Genomic DNA, 26,286 nt, shown 5'->3' with positions numbered 1-26,286 from the left:
CACACTAATAAATCTATGGACGACTAGTTATTTTCAGTTTCTCTCAATTGTAAATGAAGACGTACATAAAACTAGGACTCAAAACTTTTATCTTCAGATGCCACGAAGTGAGGAGGATAACAAGAGGTCAGTATGTGACACAGCTGCAATAATCAAAACGGCCAAAAGTGTGTAGATGAGTGGCAAAACTTCAGCTTGGACAGTTTTCTTACATTCTAGCAAAATGCACTGTGGCCTATCAAGTAAAGAAGTTAGGAAACCTGCTTTTGAAATGGCCAAAGTAGCTTATCCCACATCCTCGGAAATAAACGCTCAAGCTGCTGAGCAGCGATACACAGACTTCATGAAGTGATATGAATCTGCTCTTAGTGTAAGCAATAAATCTGGCAAGAGCTACTATTTTTTTTTAATCTATTCTTTGGCAAATAGTGTGAAGTTATGGAGGAAAGGAAATTCCCTCCTGAGAGCTCATGTACAACATTGATGAACCATGCATTTCAATGGTTCACATTCTTGTGAAAGTGGTTGCTTGGAGAGAACCAAGCAAGTGAGGTGTGTGACATCGGTGGGGAGGGGGGCAGCTAGATATGACCATCATTTGTGGTATTCACACTGTTGGAAATTATATTCCACCCATGAAAAACTTTTGGAGGGTTCATTCTAAGCCCAACAGGTTGAAAGACTCTTCTACTCAGGATCAGTGGAAGTGGTTGATCCAAATCTGAAAAGTTTCTTTATTATTTAAGTCATTTTATTTGTCACATTCTGCCCAGCTTTGAGAAGAAAGTCTTGGTGGTGATAGCATATTGTGGTAGACTTGACCAAAAAAAAAAAAAAAAAGAGAGAGAGGGAGAGTAGTAGAAGAAGAAGCCTTGCATGCTGTTATATGAATATCTATTATTGCAGAAAACTTTGGCAAAGCTTACAGAAAGGTATTTACACCTTCTAATGTGTCTCATTTTAGAGCAACAGGCATCTGGCTGACTGGTAGAAACAGCTTCTGTGAAGAGGAGTTCTTAAGTTTGAGTGTTACTGACAGGCCATCTGGCGGCTCAGCTCACCAGAGAGTATGCATAACAAGTGGTGTAAATTTCTCAAATTTTAATATTGAATAAATTGTAAAATTATTACAGTAATTCTCAGTTTCAATTTTACTACGAGGTGCATTCAAGTTCTAAGGCCTCCGATTTTTTTTCTCTGGACTGGAAAGAGATAGAAACATGCGCATTGTTTTAAAATGAGGCCGCGTTCATTGTCAATACGTCCCGGAGATGGCAGCACCGTACGGCAGATGGAATTTTACCGCCAGCGGCGAGAATGAGAACTGTTTTAAATACTTAAAATGGCGACGTTTTCCTTAGTTGAACAGCGTGCAATCATTCGTTTTCTGAATTTGCATGGTGTGAAACCAATTGAAATTCATTGACAGTTGAAGGAGACATGTGGTGATGGAGTTATGGATGTGTCGAAAGTGCGTTCGTGGGTGCGACGGTTTAATGAAGGCAGAACATCGTGACAACAAACCGAAACAACCTTGGGCTCGCACAAGCCGGTCTGACGACATGGTCGAGAAAGTGGAGAGAATTGTTTTGGGGGATCGCCGAATGACTGTTGAACAGATCGGCTCCAGAGTTGGCAGTTGGCATTTCTGTGGGTTCTGTGCACACAATCCTGCATGACGACCTGAAAATGCGAAAAGTGTCATCTAGGTGGGTGCCACGAATGCTGACGGACGACCACATGGCTGCCCGTGTGGCATGTTGCCAAGCAATGTTGACGCGCAACGACAGCATGAATGGGGCTTTCTTTTCATCGGTTGTGACAATGGATGAGACGTGGATGCCATTTTTCAATCCAGAAACAAAGTGCCAGTCAGCTCAATGGAAGCACACAGATTCACCGCCACCAAAAAAATTTCGGGTAACCGCCAGTGCTGAAAAAATGATGGTGTCCATGTTGTGGGACAGCGAGGGCGTAATCCTTACCCATTGCGTTCCAAAGGGCACTACGGTAACAGGTGCATCCTACGAAAATGTTTTGAAGAACAAATTCCTTCCTGCACTGCAACAAAAACGTCCGGGAAGGGCTGCGCGTGTGCTGTTTCACCAAGACAACGCAAACGCACATCGAGCTAATGTTACGCAACAGTTTCTTCATGATAACAACTTTGAAGTTATTCCTCATGCTCCCTACTCACCTGACCTGTCTCCTAGTGACTTTTGGCTTTTTCCGACGATGAAAGACACTCCGTGGCCGCACATTCACCAGCCGTGCTGCTATTGCCTCAGCGATTTTCCAGTGGTCAAAACAGACTCCTAAAGAAGCCTTCACCACTGCCATGGAATCATGGCGTCAGTGTTGTGAAAAATGTGTACGTCTGCAGGGCGATTATGTCGATAAGTAACGCCAGTTACATCGATTTCGGGCGAGTAGTTAATTAGAAAAAAAATCGGAGGCCTTAGAACTTGAATGCACCTCGTACAGTATGAGGAGCATATTGTAAATTTATAGATACAAGGTACAACAAGGCACTAGTGAGATATATGAGAGTTCTTCTCCTCTTTTGCACTACAATAGTTTTAAGCTAACTTCTAGAAGCTGTAATAGAAAATTTTCTTTCAGTTGTGTGACTAGAAATCATCTTTGTTTGGAAAGTAACTTTGTTACATTTTATAAAATTCCTGGGAAGTGCAGTTTCAGTTGAGTATAAATTATTAAATTTAGTAACTGCAATGCTATTTATAAAAATGTTATGCTCTTTATTTTTATAACAGATCACAGAAAAGTGGTCATAGATACACTGGTGTCCCCCACATTGATCCCAGTAGATGTAATTATTTGGCTTCCCATTCTAATCATGCACATATTTAATCCAGTATTTATCGACCCAATGGTATAATGTGTGTGAGGAATGTCTATTTCTCAAATAACTTGGATTAGTAAATAATTAAAATTTTAGTTCTGATCGCCTTGCAATAACAAGGCGGTGGCAGCCTTCTCTCCTCCAGTGCTTCTAATATTCCATTTTACTATATCATTTTTGGTTGCCTTTGCCCTTTTTTTCTTCTGCACTTACCTTCACAAGGAATCTTTTGAAATTCATTGGTTGTATCCAAACCATTTCAGCTGTAGCTAGTTGATAGAAATTGATAACATTCTCTAGTGACTTTGCATTTTAATTGTTCCAAATAACTGTGTTTTGGATCCTGTAACCCCCTTCCCCCATTTTCTTCTGTTGTCTTGACTTTACTACAGGGTCCTGAGTTTGAGTAGAACATGATAGAACTCTCCCCCTCCACTCTCCTGTAGACTAGGTTAGAAACAGATAATTTGTTTGTGTTGGCAAAGTGCTTAGTAAAAGTTATATACTGGATCCCTCCCACCCTTGCATTATTATTATTATTATTATTTTCTGATCATGAGAGATAAGTAGGCCTTCTTGCATTACCTATACAAACCTGATCTAGTGGATTTCCTTAAACTGTAATGTTGTTCTATTCTTCCCTTTCATTTATACTGTAAATATGGTTTTGATTATTCCAACAATTTATGCTACAAATGCAAAGTACTAAAACAGCAAAGATAGAGCAAATAGAAATCTGTTGCCCATGTAAAGTTTGTGAAAGGAAAAACTGCTTTTCCTTGTTAGTGATAATTGCTCCACTGGACATCTGAGGCACTTCGCCCATTAATCTGACCAAAGGACACTTAATAATCATGTTCATGGTATTCTTCCCTTCTCAGTATATTAACAGATATATGCATACAGCTGTCATGTTGGGCACGTTACCAGTGGTATATTAAGGATAATAAAACAGTTCATTTTGTTAATATGCCCATGACAGACTAAGTGTGAACCGTATTTTCGCCACAGAACTCACTAGAACAAGTAGTAATGTATACAAATATGGTTAAATAAACTGTCTTACAGGTCTAACAAAAATGCACTGTAGGCCCTAGGTACACCCAACTGATTTAACTCCTATTTAGCAGATTACTTTTGTATAACTTAAAATGAAAGACTCTAAGGTAGAAAGCCACTCGTAATGATCATGACACATAATCAACTCTAAATTGATGGGATTGATAGATAATTGAAAACCAAGCAGATTTCTTCATCATTTGGTGTTGGCAAATGCATACTTTCCAAGATACAAGGAAAGAAGCTTTTACGATTGATGTATACATAACGTAAACTCTGTTCAATGATAATGGCACTGGCATAGTGAGCAAGGCATCTGACTGGAGAGGAGAGAACCAATGTTAGGTTCCCAAATGCGTTCTGTACTTCCTTTTTCCATACCCCAGTGTTGAAGTATCTAAAAATAAACGGATTAATAAGGTAAGAAATTCATTAACAATAATAAATTAGACAAATACATTTCTAAAATGATTTCGATTAGTAAAGAATTAAAATTTTTATCCACATTGGATTCAATTAGACTGCTACAAATTTGTCAAGAGGGACCACAGAACATACTGTGTATCAGTTGGGAAGAGTTGTTCTTCATCTGGTGTGAACTATGAGTGTACTCATAGTAAATGTTTATTGTGTATCAGCAGAATAAAATATGTTTTGTGAAACAATCCTGTGATCTTCATTCCACCTGTTTGCCAACTGTGTGATGCTTATTTTTAATCGCCAAGTTAAAAATTTTATTTCAAGACTTAAGAATTGCATTGTGCTTTCAAAACCAAATGGGAATTGCATGATCACAGGATTCAATAACAATTCATAGCATAATAGATTATAAGCTTTCAGCATTATCATATGCATGGTATGGATAAAATTTAATTCCTGAAAAAGAAAAATGTTAAATGTAAACAAAGTCTGTTTTTTACTGAATTCTTCTAAGAAATGCTACAGTTGTGTAAAGATCAGATACATTAGATGTTCTTGGTGCTGCAAATCTATTTGCTACAACTGTTTATACGGCATATTCTAGATGTCCATGTAGTTGTTTGAAGGAAAGTGAGGACATGTAGCAGATTGAGTGCAAGAGCTATTGCGAGGATTAAGATTTTAATTCTTTACAAAACTAAGTCATTTGAGAAATTGATTTGCCTATCTTGTTATTATTCCTTATTCTTTTACTTCCCTTAGTATTAACCACGATACGCCGCCCCCGGTAGCTGAGTGGTCAGCGCGACAGTCTGTCAATCCTAAGGGCCCGGGTTCGATTCCCGGCTGGGTAGGAGATTCTCTCCGCTCAGGGACTGGATGTTGTGTTGTCCTAATCATCATCATTTCATCCGCATCGACGCGCAAGTCGCCGAAGTGGCGTCAAATCGAAAGACTTGCACCAGGCGAACGGTCTACCCGACGGGAGGCCCTAGCCACACGACATTTCATTTCAAACACGATACAGAAAAAAATATAAAAAATAAAATGCAGAATGCATTTGGGAATCGAACAGAGGTTCTATACTCTCCAACCGTATGCTGTGCTCACTATGCCAATGACACTTTTGTTGAACAAGGTTTGCTGCAGGTACATAAGTGGCTGTTGTAAAAGTTTGTTTCCGCAATTTCTGGGAAAATGTACATTTGTGGGCCCCATGTATGACAATGAAAAATGCTCAGTTTTTAATTCGCTGTTGACCTCGTCAATTTTTAGTCGATTGTGCATCACAAATTTTAGGTGTGTTTTTCTCAAAAATGGGGGATATTGAGTCAAAATATTATATTCTTCCATTTTAGGTTGTACACAAGTGACATGCCAAATACAAGCTGAATCGGTTGGCCATGTATGAGGCCTTCTTCCTCTTGTTAGCAAGGTGCTGAATACAACTTAATTTTCCTGTAAAGCATAATAATTAAATTTAATTACAAAGTTTAAATTACTGTAAAAATTCCACACGACTTTTGTACATGAAACAGAAGTAACATTTCTTAAGATAAATTGCATCTATAATGTTTTAGTGGCTGTAATGACTTGGCCAATGTTACTGGCTGTAGGGACAAGTATGGAGTGATATTCTTTGATCACTATAATTTTTGTAGGCTGATATAACAAAAAAACAATGAAAGTACACAATTTAACCTAGTTTCCAGCCAGGAAAACGAAAAAAAAAAAAAATGCTCACAGTTACTCTTTTTCTTCATGTACAGGGTGAGTAAATCAGGCCTTACGTAATATAACCAGAACTAGAAAATGTATCGAGGTGCAGTTTTCACTTGATTATAGCTGACAATTTGGCAGATGTTATGACCTCTGCAAGTAATTTTTAATACCTACAGCTGTCAGATTGTGACACCAAACTACTAGTTCTCTCTCTCTCTCTCTCTCTCTCTCTCTCTCTCTCTCTCTCTCTCTGTCTCCCTCTCTCTGTCTCCCTTCCTGTGGCTTAGAGCCTTTGATGAGGACTTCAACAGAATATATGAAAGTCACTCAAGTAGCAACAGGATGGCAGCACTGTAAACCATTGTTGCATCATCATGAGACGAGGTCTTACAAACTTCTGCTTTACCCAACCAAAAGTAAACAGAAACATAACTCAGGTACAGTTTGTGTGATTAACTGTAAGTTTGAAACCCATCAGTTTGTGCTCTGCTGTTTCCACAATCAGATAACTAGCTTATGAAGTTATCCACACGTCCATAATGGATATGACAGTCGAGAAAATAGAAATGGTTTTCGTTGCTGGTGAATGTATCCAACTGTTAGGAGAGCAGTGATGCGGTAACGTGCTGAAACGTATCCTAATCATGCTAGACCCTCATGTTCTATCTCTGTAAACATTAAGAAAATTCAAGAAGCTAGAAATCTGAAAAATAAAATGTACCAATGAAAAAGAGCAGCAACTTATGTGAGAAACTTAACTAAAATTTTAACATCATTGTACCACCAGAGGGGCAGGATTTATATTGAGTAGCAGTTGAGGACGGGTCGAGGTAGTATGCTGTTGGACTACCACCCCAGGTCATGGTTGAGTAGTGGCTTGGTAAGTGGATGCTTGATTAGTAAAACAGCATTAAAGAACCAAACATTTATTGCTCAACAATACACAAATGATGCGATGCCATTCCAGCAGGACAGTAGCAGCGTACAACCCACCAGAAATGCATCAGAGCAAATCTGTGGCCTGTGTGTGTGTGTGTGTGTGTGTGTGTGTGTGTGTGTGTGTGTGTGTGTGTGTGTGTGTGTGTGTGTGTGTGGCGTTGACAACAGGGGTAGCACAAAGCTGTTGAGGTGGTGAGACAAATCATGACATCAGCTATGCTGGCAGCAGCAGCAGCCAGCTGCCCTTTGCGAAGATACTGGAGATGAGCTGAGTCATGCTGCAGCCTCTGAACAGGAGAGCGGCTAGCAGCAGTGGAGTCTGCCCACAGGAACCTGGGGTGACTGGGGAGACAGCACACCCCTGTGATGGCAGAAGAGCAGCCACACATCTGGGCCCGTAACATAGAATCTTGTAAGCAGCTGATGCGCAGATTGTAGACCAGTAGAGGTCCCTGCTCCAAGCTGGTTGGCTGCAGACTAAGTTATTTCCACTGAACAATGAACAATATTTGTAAGGGAGTTACCCAACCTTGTTATGTTACTGTGCTGGTTTTTTCAATTCAACTCATAACATCACTGCAGCCTGTACATAGAGAAATCAGGCGTTTCAAGTTGTGCGTAATTTGGCATCTTGGGCTGCCCAGCCTCACTATGGTGTGAAGAAAGGATTCAGTGGTGCGTCCATTATAATGCAATATCAGCATACTCTCCTTGATGAACTGCCACCTGGCTATTATTGCTTAATCAGCTTTTCTCTGCTTCTTGCATTGCCAGGGAAAGTGTCTGATTTTTTACTTGGCTGCACAAAGTACACTGTTTCGTGGTGCAACTGCATTTAATACACAATCTGCATGTCACTAAGAGACAGCGCGAATTTGCAAGCGGGATTAACAAAAGGAGTTATCTGTGTGTACTGCATATTTGGCACTGTCAACAATTGCATGGCAATGACTTTCAAAATTCTTACAGTTTTCTGAATGGTGTCTGCAGACTCAGCAAAGTTACATGGCATTGAGCAAATAAAGCTCCACAGTTTGCACTAATTGTCAAGTGAAAACCGCACTAGCTGAAAGAAATAAACAATTATCCTGGCCTATTAGTTTGTGGTGCAGGATTTTTGAGAATTTAAGTTTTGCTCCCTATTTTGGGGTAGAACTCTAAATAGCCAGTAATATCTGCCACTCCTAACAGATACACTGCTGCATTTATTGAAAGACTTCCCATTGGACACCCAGAAACCCATATGGTACCAATGTGCCAGCCAATTCCACACAAATAACAAGAGATCTACTTGGCATAACATTTGGAGTGCATTGACTCAAACATTTGAGAAGCACAAACTAGCTCACATGTTCACTACACATCTGGACTTTTTATTTGTATAGATATTAAAACCAGATGTTTACAAGCAAATGCTGAGTTCCAAAGACGTGGCATGCCATATTAACATGGGTCTATGCTGCAGTAAGTTCAGAAGAAATTCAGTGTGCTTTATTGACTGTCGGGAACCACGTTATAGCATTTGAAATCCTACCTTCAGGTGTAACAACTAGGTCAGTCTTTAATAGAGTAGCTTTATTCTTTTTTTCAGGTGTGAAGTAACATTTAAAGGCATCCAACACTAGCATAGTTCTCTCACTGAGCAGTACATCAATGTTTGTGTTTTCCCTTCATCTTGTACATATTGTACCTCAGATTCAATTTTCCAAGTAGTCTTTCAGCACAAAATAGTTTTAATAGGTCAATGCAAGGATAGTCATTGAATTTACCACTTTAGGATGTTCATCAGAGGATGCATTATTTCTTTAGTAATTTGAAAACCTAGCATTTTATTGTTGAATACCTTCTCATCCCATGCAGTAAGTCTCCCCTGACCTGCAGTACTGGGTGACATTCCTCGAAATGTCCCCCATTTCCTAGACCTCTCCAGTCCTTTTCCTTCACCCCTCTTCCTTCCCCTTCAACCATTCTGCCTGAAGAAGGAAGCTTGCCTAGTTACAACCTTCTTTTATGTGTGTATTCTGCCAGTGCTTGATAAGTAGATGTATGAAAAATCACAAAAAATATTTGTTAACTTACATGAACTTAGAAGAAAGATTAAGAAAAGGCAAACCTACGTTTCTAGCATTTGTAGACTTAGAGAAAGCTTTTGACAACGTTAACTGGAATACTCTCTTTCAAATTCTGAAGGTGGCAGGGGTAAAATACAGGGAGCGAAAGGCTATTTACAATTTGTACAGAAACCAGATGGCAGTTATAAGAGTCGAGGGGCATGAAAGGGAGGCAGTGGTTGGGAAAGGAGTGAGACAGGGTTGTAGCCTCTCCCCGATGTTATTCAATCTGTATATTGAGCAAGCAGTAAAGGAAACAAAAGAAAAATTCGGAGTAGGTATTAAAATTCATGGAGAAGAAGTAAAAACTTTGAGGTCCGCCGATGACATTGTAATTCTGTCAGAGACAACAAAGGACTTGGAAGAGCAGTTGAATGGAATGGACAGTGTCTTGAAAGGAGGATATAAGATGAACATCAACAAAAGCAAAACGAGGATAATGGAATGTAGTCAAATTAAATCGGGTGATGCTGAGGGGATTAGATTAGGAAATGAGACACTTAAAGTAGTAAAGGAGTTTTGCTATTTAGGGAGTAAAATAACTGATGATGGTCGAAGTAGAGAGGATATAAAATGTAGACTGACAATGGCAAGGAAATCGTTTCTGAAGAAGAGAAATTTGTTAACATCGAGTATAGATTTAAGTGTCAGGAAGTCGTTTCTGAAAGTATTTGTATGGGGTGTAGCCATGTATGGAAGTGAAACATGGACGATAACCAGTTTGGACAAGAAGAGAATAGAAGCTTTCGAAATGTGGTACTACAGAAGAATGCTGAAGATAAGGTGGGTAGATCACGTAACTAATGAGGAGGTATTGAATAGGATTGGGGAGAAGAGAAGTTTGTGGCACAACTTGACTAGAAGAAGGGATCGGTTGGTAGGACATGTTTTGAGGCATCAAGGGATCACAAATTTAGCATTGGAGGGCAGCGTGGAGGGTAAAAATCGTAGAGGGAGACCAAGAGATCAATACACTAAGCAGATTCAGAAGGATGTAGGTTGCAGTAGGTACTGGGAGATGAAGAAGCTTGCACAGGATAGAGTAGCATGGAGAGCTGCATCAAACCAGTCTCAGGACTGAAGACCACAACAACAACATGAATATATCACCAAGCGAGATGGCGCAGTGGTTAGCACACTGGACTCACATTCGCGAGCGACCGTCCAATCCCCCATCCGTCCATCCTGATTTAGGTTTTCTGTGATTTCCATAAATCAGTTCAGGAAAATGTCAGGATGGTTCCTTTGAAATGGCAGAGCCGACTTTCTTCTCTAATCCGATGGGACCGATGACTTAGCTGTTTGGTTCCCTCTCCCAAGTCAGCCAGATATGAATATATTTTTGCAGGTCAAATATAACTGCTTCACAGGTTTCCATATCAATTTTGATATTTGCGTTCGCTGATATTATACTATTAAACTTCAAGAATTCTTTGAACTGCCTGTTGCCAGGAATCTCAGTTTTACTACTAATCTCCTTTGAAAATGGCATGGCCGATTTGCTTCCCCATCCCTTTGTAATCCGAGCTTGTGCGCAGTCCCTAATAATATGCTGTCAGCAGGACATTAAACTATAATCTTCCTTTGACTATAGTTGCCTCTCTAATGTATGTTGCTTCTCTCATCATATAAAAATTAATCATTTGTTGTATGATGTGGGACTCACCCACATCCACGATTCTGATTTCTCTCAATAAGTTAACATGCATCAAATCACTAGCCATTCTCCGATCCATTTCCTCTTTTTTGTTGTTTCTTGTTAATATAATTTTGACAGATGCTTTCTGTTGGGTTTTCTTGATCTTACCCATATGTAAAATTTCATTGCCAACTGAAGTCTGACAATATTGACAGAATTATTTATGGTGCAAGAGTTATGTCAATATATTGAATGTTTGACATAGTAGTATTGTCAATAAAATATTGCTTATATACAGACACCATTAATGCTACTTGATACTGGTCTCAGAGTGATGAACAGTACTCAAGAATCAGACAGACAACTGTTTGTAAGCCACTTCTTTCGTGAATGACTTTATTTTCCTTCAAGTTTTTCCAGTGAATCTCAGCCTTGCATATCCCTTTCCTATTATTTGTTTTATTTAGACACTTCACTTCAGGTTGCTCCAGAAGGTTACTCCCAGTTATTTTATGGTTATTGTTTGCAGTGATTTTTCACCATTGTCATAATTGAACAGCAGTGGATTCCTTCACTTTGGCACGCATGTTATGTTAAGTATATTTTCATTCAGTATCAACTGTGATTCTGTGTATCAAACAGTGATCTATGGGTCATTCTACACTTCACTAGTTTTCTTATTATGCAGCCTCCCTGTAGACAACAGCATCATCTGGAAAAAGCCTCACAGACCATCCAACATTATCAGCTGGATCATTTACATATACTGTAAACAGTAAGGACCTTGTAACACTCCCTTGAGCCACTCCACAAATTACCTAGCTACATCTGTTGATTCATCCCATAAAAAAATAACAAAGTTCTGATCTTTAGGAAGTCCTAAATTCATCCATAAATCTGGTCTGACACTCAGTAAGCTGGTATTTTCTTCACTTAATGACAGTACGGAAGTGAACTTAATGCAGTATCAGTCTGGGCCAATTCGTCTACCGCACTCTGGCTTTCATGGGCAAATGTTGCTCAGCATGTCCCAAAAGATGGGTGAGTGGTCAGCATTGTTGGCCTAGTGTAGTGGGTAAAAGTCCTGCACCTACGTTTGGATTACATTCCCCTGGAAGCTTAAGAGTTTCTCTTTACATCTTTTGTCAGTCTCTGTTCTTGTGAAGAATGTCATAGAATAGAGGAGCCATTTCTGTGCATAAACCTGCGAACTGACCCATACTCCCACAGAATCCTGACTGTGGTATGGTTAATGTCTTCAAAATTTTCAATGTCTTTAAATGAATTAGTTGTTGAGAGGTATGTATCCCATCTTCCCTTTTTTTTCTTATGTGAAGGAAGGAACCCTAGCTTCAAATTAAAGAAACTTACCAGCTTTTGGCTCTCAGTAGGATTTCATTGATGAAGCTGCATTTTGTAGTTTATTCTCCAATGAGATCAAACACTGCACATCAGATTTGTCCAAGCCATGCTTTTTGTGAGTTTCTCATACAGATGTAGTATTCTTGTAATGAATATTCAAGTTTGAGTTCCAGAGTTAGTAGGTGATTTGTTTTTTAACATGATTACTCATTGATGAAAACAAAATTTTACTCTTTCGTCACGCAGAGAGAAACTACTGTACCTGCACAGTTGTGTAAAATAACAGAACTGTGAGCATAATGATAATCAGTACCTTAATGAAACATCAATATTCAAAAATGGTTCAATAACTACACCACATACAATGAAAATTTTCCAAGCTCTAGTGGTATTCTTGTTCCACTTCAGACTAAGAAATTGACACTTATAGTTTTTATGGTGCAAAAATTTTCTGGTATTTGTGGGGTTATGCAGATAAGTTGCACTCTAATTTTTCTTTCCTTATTTTGGTGAAAGAGTGCAGCATAATTCTTGGGTCAATATGCTAGTTGTTATAACTCAATGACTGGGCCTTTTTGAGGTAATTACCCATCTCGTTGTGGTCCATCTTTGTAGGATGCTCTGATGTGGAATGAGAACTTCACTTTTTTTTCAAAGAGAGTAGTGTACCACAAAGAAGAATTCCTTTGGTGTGCTGCAGTCATACTCCCAGACTATATCATTTCTCATACTTTGTATCTAGAACAGATTCCTTGCTCACAACCTAGGGTAGTTGCAAGATATTGGTTATTGCTTTCTGAATTTGTTTCTTTGTTTTACACCACCTATGTTGGTTACGTCATATTTGGTCCTCATATTTGGCTTCGACCTCCATCTTCCCAAAATTTTAGAGAAGTGTGTACCATTCCAGCATGGTAGATGGTCCACAGCAGGATGGCGATTCCTTGAAAACCAGGAATTCTCAGAGAATTAGATTTTACCTGGAAAATTGACGGAATTTCATAAAATCTCAGGGTGTTCTGTGTTTTGAATCAAGCATTGGAATTTTATTGAGCTGTATAAACCACAAATTTTAAAATACATAATATTTCCAAGTATCAATACAATGAAAGGGACAGTTGCTACTCACTGTATAGCATAGATGCTGTGCAGAAAGGCACAATAAAAAGACTATCGGAAAGTTAACTTTCATCCTACAAGGCCTTTGTCAAAAAATAGACCAAACACACACACACACACACACACACACACACACACACACACAAACACAAACAAAGAAACAACCACGAATGCAACTCACACACACATGACCACTCCCCCTGTGGGTTCGGGGGTTAGTAAAGGCCCGAGGTAGTCCTGCCTCTTGTAAGAGGTGGCTAAAAGGAGTCTCCCACTTTTTGGCCCAATAAGTTCAGGTCCTATTTTATGGTTTGACCTCCCACTTTCCAAATTCTACAGAAGTGTGGCCCATTTTGGAGAATGACACCTTACATGGTGCACCAGTTATCCACAGTGCGATTAGATTAGATCTACTGCTTTGCATCTCCACCTGCAATTCAACTACTTGGGCAAGGACACATACCTGGATACATTATCTCACCTATATTGTCTACTGTCCTCTTTCCCCACCATGGAACTATTGGATCTCTCCACACCCAATATTCAGCACGGTAGCCAGTCTGTTGTGGTGGGGCCATCATGTACCCATTTGGTGGTAGCCCCCTGACAACACAAAGATCGCATAGCTGATGCCTGAGCTGCAGACTCCCGATGTATGCCAAGGAGTAGATGCCCGTCATCTAGGGGCATCAGGACTCCTGGCAATGGCCATCATGCCAGATGGCCATTGCTGTGTCTGGGTGGCACCTGTGGGGAGAGCCCCTGATGGTGTGGTATCAGGGCAGATGACATGCAATGGAGCAGACCAAGTCATCTTTTGCTGGGGACCGAATGGCCCCAGCAGTCTCTAAGAAGGGAAAGGTTGATTACAATGCTGACAGGTATGACCCTAAATCATTTCCCTCCCTAGCAACACCATGGGAGAAACATAGGGCTACAGAATGAAGAGAGCCATATTCACCTCATTATTTAGTGTGCAGGAGCACTGATGGGAACTCCTTTCTGGAACGAAGCCTCTGTTTTTTGTTGAGCACCTGGAGGATAAGTTTGGGGAAGTGAGGGTGCTGTCCAAAATGTGCAATGGGTCGGTTTTGATTCAGGCGGCATCCCCAACCCAGTCCCAGCCATTACTCGCCTGTGACAAGGTGGGTGATATTCATGTTTCGGTGACTCCCCCATAAAAGTCTCAACATGGTCCAGGAAATTATTTTGCATGGTGACCTCCTGTCGCAGTCCGATGATGAGCTACGTGTCAATTTGGAACAACAGGGCATTCACTTTGTCCGGTGCATCTATAGGAGACCTAAAGACAATAGGGTTGCCACTAGTGTCTTCATCTTGGCGTTTGAGGGTGATTTGTTACCTGAAAAGGTCAAAGTGATTGTATAGCAATGTGACATCAAACCTATGTGATACTTTAAGTGCTGAAAATTCAGGCACATGTCTTCCCTGTGCAGTTCCAGCACCACATGTAGAGACTGTGGACGTTCACTGTGCATCTCCATCCACCTGTGTTAGCTCTGGAGAGCACCACTCCCCCTGCTCACCAGACTGCACAGTACTCCAAAAGGAGCAGAAAATTATGGAGTACAAGGCCCGGGGCAGGCTGTCTTACCACAAGTCTAAACTAAAATACGAAAGATTGAACCCTGTTCAAATGCTCTTATATATGCTGCCACTATCATGTTGTTGCCCGCCATGGCACGGTTACACTTCTCATCTAAGCTTACTCCAGTGGACCCTTAGGGCCGCCCATCTTCATCCGCCCTCCTGCTGGCTGGGAGCACGTCTTCTTCTGTTGCTCCCAAATCTTCTACTTTGGGAGTACCCCCCCTCCCCTTAAACGCTGGGGATATCGGTCCCCTCCTCCCACCCGAAGAAGCAACAGCCTTCTCCAGTTTCTCTTGCGCAGAAGGGGTCCCTTGCGACTCTACCTTCCACTGGTCCCCTTCCCCTCCCTCCCCTCCATGGTCAAGTGGAGCCACTAGCTGCTGGTTGAAGGGCTTCACGGTCTTCCTCTGCCCCTGAAGCTACTTCCAAGAAGCTCTCCCAGTATGCACCTAAGGAGCAGCTAGAGGGCAAACAAACAAACAAAGAAGAAGTCCATTAGGAAACGGGAGACTCTGGGGGCTCCCACACCACCACCACCACCACCACCACCTAACAGTTCTGCGTCTGAGGACGAGGTGGAGATTCTGGCATCCCCTGAGGACCCAGATCTCGCATATGCCTCGGATGCAATGATACTGGCTGTGAACGCTCAACCAGTGGTGGCAGGTGATCCTGAGGCGTAATCTTCTTCCTTGGTCACTTCATGCCATCCCAGGCAAGGGAGGTGTCATTCTCCAATGGAATTGCAGCAGTTTTTTCTCCCACCTGGCTGCATTACAACTCTTTAAGTGTTAGATCTGCTTTTTGCGTTGCCCTTCAGGAAACCTGGTTTCCTGCGATGCAGACCCCTGCCCTTCGTGGCTGTCAGAGGTACTACAAAAACGGTATTGACTGTGACAGAGTGTCAGGAGGCGTTTGTATCTATGTCCTTACTTCTTATCTCTAACGAACCTGTATCCCTTCAAACACCTGTAGAAGCTGTGGCTGTCAGGGTGAGGGCAACGCAGGAAATTACCATCTGTAACATCTACCTCCCTCCAGATGGTGAAGTGCCGCTCCATGTATTGGCTGCACTAGTCTCCCAACTCCCCCCACCTTTTCATTCTACTTCTGGGTGATTTTAATGCCCATAACACTTTATGGGGTGGAACCCTGATTACTGGCTGTGGTAAAGATGTCCAGAACCTGCTAACTCAACTGTACATGTACATCAATACTCTGCAAATCACATTTAAGTGTCTGGCAGAGGGTTCATCGAACCACCTTCATAATTCTCTATTATTCCAATCTCGTATAGAGTGCGGAAAGAATGAACACCTATATCTTTCCGTACAAGCTCTGATTTCCCTTATTTTATCGTGGTGATCATTACTCCTTATGCAGGTCGGTGTCAACAAAATATTTTTGCTATTCATGTGCCCCCACACTTTTCAGTGGCACATGGCACATACTCAGTCATTGATCTCTCGATCTGCAGTTCCGGCCTTCTCCCGTATATCCACTGGAGAGCTCATCACGACTTGTGTGGTAGTGACAACTTTCCACTCTTCCTGTTCCTCTCCCAGCGTCACTCATCTGAACACTTGCCCAGTCAGGCTCTTACAAAGACTGATTGGGCTGCTTTCACTGCCACCGCCACCACTGAATCTCCTTTGCATGCCAACATCGACAAAGTGATCCACAGCGTCTCTACTACCATTGTTGCCACAGCTGAATCGGCAATCCCTCATTCCTCAGGTTGCCTGCAGCGGAAGTCAGTGCCTTGGTGGTCATGAGAAATCGCTGTGGCCATTTAAGACCGTAGTGGGCCCTCCAGTGCCATAAATGCCACCAGTCTCTGGAGAACCTCATTGCCTTCAAACAGTTCCGTCCAGGTCTGCCTACTCATAAATGGAAGCAGGAGCATTGGGAATGATACATCTCTACCACTGGAACACGAACCACACCTTCCCAGGTTTGGACCAAGCTCCGACAACTTTATGGGTATCAAACCCCTACAGGTGTACCTGGAACTTCCACACATGGAGTTGTGTGTGCTGATCCAGATGCAATCGCAGAGTGTCTTGCCGAGCATTATGCTCGCACCTTTACATTTGAGAATTACTGACCTGTCTTTCGTTTCCTCAAACAGCAGGTAGAATGACAACACCCATCTTTTGCTCCTTGCCACCCTGAGGCATAAAATGCTCCCTTCAGTGAATGGGAATTTTTCAGTGCTGTTGCAGACTTCACTGATACATCCCCTGGCCCAGACCGTATCCATTCTCAAATGATTAAGCACCTGTGAGTGAATTACCTGCGCCACCTCCTTGCCGTCTTCAAATTGCATCTGGAGTGATGGCGAATTCCTGTAGCAAAGGTGGGAAAGTATCAGCGTTCCGTCCGCCACTTGTAGTGGAGTGGTCAGCGTGACAGAATGTCATACCTAATGGCCCAGGTTCGATTCCCGGCTGGGTCGGAGATTTTCTCCGCTCGGGGACTGGGTGTTGTGTTGTCCTTATCATCATCATTTCGTCCCCATCGACACACAAATCACCAAAGTGGCATCAATTTGAAAGACTTGCACCAGGTGAACGGTCTACCCGACGGGAGGCCCTAGCCACTCATGGTTCCAGTGCTAAAGCCTGGCAAGGACCCATTAGATGTGGATAGCTATCGTCCTATCAGCCTCACCAATGTTCTGTGCATGCTGCTCAGACATATGTTGAGCCGGCAGTTGTGTTGGTTTCTTGAGTTTCGCGGACTTCTGGCTCCGTCCCAGGGCAGTTTTCACCAAGGGTGCCCCACCACTGACAACTTGGTCCACCTGGAGTCTGCCATTCGATCACTGTTTTCCTAGCAACACCACCTTGTTGTCGTCCTTTTTGACCTGACAAAGGCCTACGATACCACTTGGCGACACAACATCCTGACTACTCTGCATGAGTGGCTCTCCGGGGCCCACTCCCGATTTTTATACGTAACTTCTTGTTGCTCTGCACTTTCTAAATCTGTGTCAGTGCTTCTCACAGTTTGCCCAAAAGAATGGGGTCCTGCAGGGCTCTGTCCTGAGTGCCCCCTCTTTTTAATTGCTGTTAACGATCTCACACTAGCAGAAGGGTCCTCAGTATTTCCCCTCCTATATGCTGGCCGTTTTTCTATTTCTTTCTGCTCCTCTTCTATTGGTGTGGGTGAATTCCGATTGCAGGGAGCCATATGAAAGGCACACTCACTCATAGCTTTCAGTATTCAGCCACCAAGACTTGCATCATGCACTTCTCTCATTGTCGTATTGTTCACCCCCATCCAGAACTGTACCTCAGTGACCAACTACTTGATGTAGTTGAGACTTACCACTTTTTGGAACTGGTGTGTGTTGCAGAGTGGCTGGGCTTTTTAGAACTGGTGTGTGTTACAGAGTGACCGGCTTTCACTTTTTATTCTCGTGGTTGGCCAGCCACTGTAATCTGCTTTCATGTTTTACTCTCTTCTGTTTCTAGTGTCTCTCTGGTGTTTTCTTGTCCTCCTTTGTTCCTTTTAGTGTTCGTTGCCTTCCCTTCGTTCTTGTGGCTTTTCCTTTCTTTCCTTTTTGTGTTATATGTTTCGTCCGTTTTGCTCTCACACTTGTGGCATTGTTTTATTAGGAACAAGGGACCGATGACCTTGTAGTTTGGTCCCTTCTCCCGCCTTTAAACTAACCAACCAACTGGTCTGTGATGCCTACTTAACTTGGCTTTTGCATTCTCTACATCGATGGATCAGTGACCGACAGTCTTGATGGTTTTGCTTATGCCCACATTGGATACACTGAATTGCGCTCCTTGCCTGATGGCTGCACTGTTTTCACTGCAGAGTTGGTAGCCATCTATCATGCTCTTAAGCATATCCACTCCTGAACTGGGGAGTCCTTCGTCATTTGTAGAGACTTCTTAAGCAGCCTACAAGCTCTTGACCAGTACTTCCCTTGCCCTCCTTTGGTATTGACTATCCAGGAGTCTCTTTATGCCCTCAGCGACAATGGACATTAAGTGACCTTCATTTGGACCCGAGGACATGCCGGGATCACGGGCAATGAACTTGCTGACCACCTGGCCTATCAGGCAACCAGGAAACTAACTCTGGAGATCGGCCTGCCAGAGACTGATCTTCAATCAGTCTTCTGCCACAGAGTTTTCGTGATCTGAGATACTGAGTGGTGCACCCTCATTACACCAAATAAGGTATGAGTTCTCAAGGAGACAACAAATGTGTGGCGGTCATCCATGCAAGCCACTTGCAGGGACTCCGTTGTCGTTTGCTGGCTCTGTATCAGCCATACTTGGCTAACACATGGTCACCTCTTCCATTGTGAGGACCCACATCAGTGTTGCTATGGCTCCCACATGACTGTCGTCCACATCTTGTTGGACTGTCCTGATTTAGCTGCTCTGTGACGGACTTTTAACTTTACAGGCACCTTGCCTCTGGTGTTGGGCGACAATGCTTCAATGGTTGGGGTTGTTTTACGTTTTATTCATAAGGGGCTTTCTATCACTCAATCTAAGGGTGGGAATGTGGCCTTCTCTCCCGGGCCTTCACCCTCCCTCCATTTTAAGTCTTCCTCACTCTTTCTTTGCATTTTGTTTGCCCTGGTGTTTGTCTTTTCCTTATGTATGTTCGTCTTTCCATGTCTTTTAGGCTGATGATTTTAATATGTTGCAGAGTGGCTGGCTCATCCTTTTTTATTCCTGTGCTCAGCCAGCACAAGCCTCTACTATTCCTTTTAGTTTACATTTTCGTCTTTGGTTCGCTTCTTTCATTTTCTCTTTATGTGTGGTTCTCCATTAGTTTTACGCTCTTCTACTTTCCCAACTTCTTTTTTTAAATTGTTTTACCTTGATACATGTTTGCTTTAGGAAAAAAGGGACTGATGACATTGTAGTTTAGTCCCTTTACACCCCAAACCAACCAACCAATCAACACATGACCATTGCAGTCTCTGGCAGCTGGAGCCAGCTGAGACTGTGGTCGAGTGTGTGTGTGTGTGTGTGTGTGTGTGTGTGTGTGTGTTTTTTGACAAAGGCCTTGGCCAAAAGCTAACTTTCAGAAAGCCTTTTTCTTTTGCCTTTCTGTGACTCAGCATCTCCGATATGTGGTAAGTAACAACTATCGTTTTTGTTGTATTGTTACATTCCATCCTGGATTTCCCTTTGTTTGATATTTCATAGTATGTTAATTATGTGAATAATATTCAATATAAATTGTCAGTGTTTAAAAACTGCAGTCAAACTACCTTGTCAAGAGGCAAGAAAAGTATTTATTGTGAAAGAGCCCCTCCCTACCATTAATTATCAGGAACTTCTTATAATGCCATCTTCCTCCCAAAATTTGAATTCTCAGGGATTTTTCCCCAAATTTAAGTAGTTGCCCTAATCAGGTACCCGTATTTGGCTGGAAGGCGTTCGTTTTGCCCTATACAGCATAGGTGTCTGTGGGGAGAGGTTGGGGGAACACAAGAGGGGTATTTGCCCCATTCTAGAATTATCACACAACATTCCGCCAGTGCGGACGGTATTTGCTTCGTGATACATTACCTGTGTTAAAATGGACCGTGATGTACGGCTATTATGATCAAAATGCCCAACGGGTGTGTGCTACGTATGCTGCTCGGTACCCTGGACATCATCGTCCTAGTGTCCGGACCATTCACCGTATAGTTACGTTATTTAAGGAAACAGGAAGTGTTCAGCCACGTGTGAAACGCCAACCACAACCTGCAACAAATGATGCCCAAGTAGGTGTTTCAGCTGCTGTCACGGCAGATCCGCACATCAGTAGCAGACAAATTGTGCGAGAATCGGGAATCTCAAAAACTTTGGTGTTGAGAATGCTACATCTACATCGATTGTATCCGTACCATATTTCTATGCACCAGGAATTGCATGGCGACGACTTTGAACTTCGTGTACAGTTCTGCCACTGGGCACAAGAGAAATTGCGGGATGATGACAGATGTTTTGCTCGCGTTCTATTTAGCGACGAAGTGTCATTCACCAACAGCGGTAATGTAAACTGGCATAATATGAACTATTGGACAACGGAAAATCCACGATGGCTGCGACAAGTGGAACATCAGCGACCTTGGCGGGTTAATGTATGGTGCGGCATTATGGGAGGAAGGATAATTGGCCCCCATTTTACCGATGGCAGTCTAAATGGTGCAATGTATGCTGATTTCCTACGTAATGTTCTACCAATGTTACTACAAGATGTTTCACTGCATGACAGAATGGCGATGTACTTTCAACATGATGGACGTCCGGCACATAGCTCGCGTGCGGTTGAAGTGGTATTGAAAAGCATATTTCATGACAGGTGGATTGGTCGTCGAAGCACCATACCATGGCCCGCACGTTCACCGGATCTGATGTCCCCGGATTTCTTTCTGTGGGGAAAGTTGAAGGATATTTGCTATTATGATCCACCGACAACGCCTGACGACATGCGTCAGCGCATTGTCAATGCATGTGCTAGCATTACGGAAGTCGAACTACTCACTGTTGAGAGGAATGTCGTTACACGTATTGCCCGATGCATTGAGGTTGATGGACATCATTTTGAGCATTTATTGCATTAATGTGGTATTTACAGGTAAGCACACTGTAACAGCATGCATTTTCAGAAATGATAAGTTCACAAAGGTACATGTATCGCATTGGAACAACCAAAATAAAATGTTCAAATGTACCTACGTTCTGTATTTTAATTTTAAAAACCTACCTGTTACCAACTGTTCGTCTAAAATTGTGAGCCATATGTTTGTGACTATTACAGTGTCATCTATCACAAAGCGAAAAACGTGCTCCAACTAAAACATTCACATTTCCTTACGTACTACACGAATATGTAATAAAAAATGGGGGTTCCTATTTTAAAAAATGCAGATGATATCCGCCATCTAGCGGGCCAACCATAGCACCATCTGGTTTCCCCCTTCAAGATAGACTAGTTTCGTTCTTTGTAGTTTTTCGTTTGACACTTATTTCGTGAGATATTTGCCCCGTCACGTTCATTGGACCAGTACTGCGGTGTTTCCAGCGCTGTTCTGCATCAAGATGGATGTGAAATTATTCAGAAGTCTGTTGAAATAGTGCCCTCAGTCTTTCTCTTTGTTATTTTCTCAAGGCACTTATAAAATTTCAGATTGCATGCTGGAATCACAACAGTAGTTTACAGTTTTTTGTGGACGAATAAGCCACATGACGACTTGCTGAATGCACATCAAATTTTACACAATGTACCTACTGTAGTGCTCTCTGAAGTTACTATGCTGTGCTGTAGGTGTGTACATTTATGAAACTACATACACATTCATAAGGGGAACAATCATGGGCACTATAACACCTCTCAGGACTGTAAACCACACACCACTTCAGAAACATATTCCTCCTGCAAACAACGTGCCACTTTGGAAACATACTCCTTCTGGAAATAAATATCCAAGGAGAATGGCAAAAAGCACAAGACAAAGATGCACAAGCACTTCTGAGAACAATAGACATTGAGAAAGTGGAAGCAAAATCAGTTGATATTCACCAAACTGAAATGCTAATAGACAATTTGTGTCTGGAGGAAGCAACAGAAGCGAAAGGAGAACTCCTAAGACAATCTGCCAATCCGAGGTACAAAAGATGAGCGAAAAAATGGTTTGACACAGAGTGTTACAGGCTAAGAAAAGATGCACTAGAACGCCTACACCAACTAAAAACGTGTGCAGAGAACCCTTGACATCTCATGACTTATGTCAAAAAACAATATATGTATAAGAAAAGGAGGGAGACACATGAGGCCCATATATTGCAATGCACCACAGAAAATGTGCAGAACACGTACTGAACTAGGACCAAAGACTAAAAGGCAGACCGGAGAAGAGACAGGAGACAATGCCACAAACATGAAATGGGTCCTGTTGGCCACAGGGGTCAAAATTGCCATTAATAGTACCAAGAACAAAAGGGCTACAGGTTCTGACAGACTATATAGCGAATAGTTAAAACACACTGCCAAATACTAATGCAAATTGGACAAACTCTACAATAAGTGCTTAGAAACATCCTCAATTCCAGAACAGTGGAGACAATCGATATTAAAAGTGCTATATAAAGGGAAAGTAGACCTCAAGACCCTATCAAAAACAGAGCCATGACACTAGAAAACTAACCTTTCAAAGTATTCACAAAAAGAATAAAGGAAACAATTGACTAACATCTTCCCAAAAGCCAAATGGGATTCAGGAAAGGAAGATCAGTTCTGGCCACGATAGACAGGGTGTATACGATCCGGGAGATCCAGGAAAAACCCGGGAATTTTTTCGTCCGGGAGAAAACCGGGAAAAACCCGGGAATTTTTTAGAATTCCGGTAATTTTTCATTGTTTTAGTTACCAGTTAAATTTTTGTGATTTTGACTGGTAAGAACCAATACTCTAACGAAGGATATTACTGTATCCTGCTTCTGCAGAATAATACTGCAGCAACAAAACATGAACGAGAGGGGGGGGGGGACGAAAATAAAACTTAAGTCGCAAAGGAAATGTGCCATATACAAAAACAAAACACAGTGCTCATACAAGCGTCTGCCAACCAAAGTGTGTCAAAGGCTTTAGGAAGAATATGCAGCGCTTCCTAATAACAAATTGCCTCTGATGAGCGTGACGTGACAGCTGTTTACATTAGATTCATTTGAGCCGTTGTGGGCTGGCTCTTGCGCATGTAAGTTACAGAAGTGTGGCTGGGCGCCACTACCTAAATTGCTCCGGTTCGGAAATATCGTAGATCCAGGGCTGATGCACAGAGCAGTCTGAGTTGTAGTGGGGAGGTGGATAGTCTCCATGTGACCTGTGCTTACGTTTAGAGATTTTGCTGTTTCCTCTTCGTTTATTGCTCTCACGTTAAATGATAACAAAACGGATTTTTGTGGCCGGGATCTATCAGATGAATTAAAATACGTTCGCGTTATTACGGAAGGCTAAAATATGTTATTAGTTTTATTTCCACCTTTCTGACAGTCAAACATTAATCGCCTTACAGAACAATGAAGTTATTTTGGCCGGTTTACTAAAGAGATTTGGCTTTTATTGATCTTTTCTGTTGAGGCAGTCAATTTATTTGAAACGAAGTGTTTAAATTTCACACTCTTGGCAAGTTTTACTGTTCGCTGCATTTCAAGTGCACGTTTTCCATCTTCTAGCTCGTATGGCATTATGCCATAGTAAAGAACCAAACATGAGATAATACAGTTCTGGTACTTAAGAAAAATTACATCCCACTCTGGAGATACGAATTATTACTCTGCATTTTAGTATGGTGCACGAAATTTCGATGCTCTTGAAGTATCCTCTGATGTCTTGTTTCTTTTATGACATAATGCAAGATGTTTTAATGTTTTACCTGTACGAACATGCGGGCTTCCTGCGTCATCGTAGCTGCGCAAGCGCGGTGACGGCTGTTACCTGGCGCTATCTGGTAATGCTAAAACGAACCAGTTTCTAACAGGTCACGGGAAAATATTGCGACAGGTGGTTCGAAAGGTGTTTCTTTCAAAGCAAATCTCCTTTTACTCAAGATGAACTATGTGCGAGAACGTACGATGAATTTCTTAAATCACAGAGCGTTTGATTCTCATTTAAAAATCATCTCTTTGAGGACGGTCATCCAGACGAATTTCGAGCCAAGAAGATCAGACATTTAGGTCGTTGCTAAAAACTTTACTAGCACATTTGTGTGATGTATCTTAAAGTGTTACACGCGCAAAAAGATCAGCATTATATGTGGAAAGCTATTCTCTTGCAGCTTATGGATCTTTGAGACCAATATCATTTGTAAGTCTTCGAGACCAATATTATTTGTAAAAGCTTTGTTTTTCTTGTAGCCACACTGTATATATTAGTTTAAACCATTGACTTTTCTTTTTTGTGTGTTCGCGCTACTTAAGAGTGATCTTGCTATTGGTTGAATACATCACGTGTCGTATGCTGTCATCAGCTGGCGAGATCACGTGACGTGAGCTATGACTGGGTTACAAAAGCGCGTCGCAATCTCGATTTCATTGCTTCGGAAAGTAACATGCAGTGTTTGGTGGAATTCGAATTTATACCTCCGTGACACAAAAAAATGCAACGTACATGTTGCACATCAAAGATCTTTCCAAAACGTGTTCCTCCCCCCCCCCCCCCCCTGGGTTTAGTTTTCTAAATTGCCGGCAAATTCTACGTCTGTGTAGAAAACCATAAACATTCTAAGGAGTGATAAGTTTTACGGTGCCGAGGAAAAGTATACTGTCACTTAACACGGAAAAAGTGTATTTTCAACCAGGAAATCCGGGGAATTTTTCTCCCTTGTCCATGTATACACCCTGATAGATCTCCTGCTAAAGAGTGTATGGGAAGCCCTTGAAGACAGCTCTAAGTTTTATGTAGTATTTATAGACTTCATAAAAGCCTTTGATTTTATAAACAGAAAGCTAGTGACAAAAACTAGAGGAAACCCTAAGTGAAAACAACACAGGCATTAATCGTAAGTGCGCCCCCAGGTGGCTCGCTGCTCTTTGGGGGCTTCATGCTTGGTTATCACAGGGCCTCAGCCTTTGCAGCATCTTTTCCCTTCCATACTGCATGTTCATCCTCTTTCTGTTCTTTTTACCCTCACTTGGTGAACACGTCAGGGATGTTGAAACTGTGGTCTGAATATTCAGTCACCGATATCAGAACAGTCTCTCCACTGTCTTTCTTTCCTTCTTTCTTTTTTTGTTCCCCTTCTCCTATTTTTTCTGTGCTTTGGAGTTTGAGAAGGTTTCTCTTTTGCTTCTTCCTCTTTGTGCACTCCTGAAGGCCAGCCCACGCATCTGACATGTAACAGGTGACTGGGTAACGCATAATTCCCAGCCCCAGGTTGACAGGTAGGTTTCGCGTGTATCCCCTGATAAATGCCAGGCCCAGGGAGGGGTGATTGCCTGAGCTGCTACATTCCTAAATTGCTGATTGGTCCCTCTGTTAGGTGTTTGGGAGGTATGACCTGAGGTGTGAAAAACCACCTAAGGCAGGTGTGCCCCCTTCTGAGAAGGGCCCCCAGTTGGAAAGAGCGCACCATCGGAGACACTGGCAATCATGGGGGGCTTTCTTGCATTGAGCCAATTATCTTTTTTACCATCAATGTCTACCAAAAATAAAGAGAATGAAGCTACTAATTCAAAGACCCTCCCAGCTGCACCACAGTTCCTCGTGGTTTCACATACTGAAGACAGTCATTGCTTTGCTATGGTACCTCTGTTTATTATTCAGAAAGGTGTTGATGCAATTACTGGCCCTGTGAAATCCTGTTGTCATGTCAAGGCCCATCGAATGCTGAATTCTTCCCTTGGAGTTATTTACACTGGGCTGCTTGATGGTTTGACTGAGGCAGAAATCCAAACTTACCTCTCTGATCA

At 42.1% G+C, this 26,286-nt stretch overlaps 1 protein-coding gene across 3 annotated transcripts in view; it reads left to right on the top strand.

The window, feature by feature from the left end:
• Positions 1 to 26,286, top strand: part of LOC126234458 (leucine-rich repeat protein soc-2 homolog) — a 132,101-nt gene that overhangs the window by 1,096 nt on the left and 104,719 nt on the right. For 2 of the 3 annotated variants that reach the window (XM_049943152.1, XM_049943154.1), the window contains exon 2: positions 965 to 1,067. The exons of the other annotated variant lie outside the window; for it this stretch is intronic. The gene's annotated coding sequence lies outside the window, so the exon portion shown is untranslated. The remainder of the gene's footprint in view (positions 1 to 964; positions 1,068 to 26,286) is intronic. 3 annotated transcript variants of the gene reach the window in all.

This window comes from Schistocerca nitens, chromosome 2 (assembly GCF_023898315.1).
Source record: "Schistocerca nitens isolate TAMUIC-IGC-003100 chromosome 2, iqSchNite1.1, whole genome shotgun sequence".
NCBI classification, from domain to species: Eukaryota; Metazoa; Arthropoda; class Insecta; order Orthoptera; family Acrididae; genus Schistocerca; species Schistocerca nitens.
Note: the sequence above shows the minus strand (reverse complement) of the source record. Positions and strands in the feature narration are given on the sequence as shown.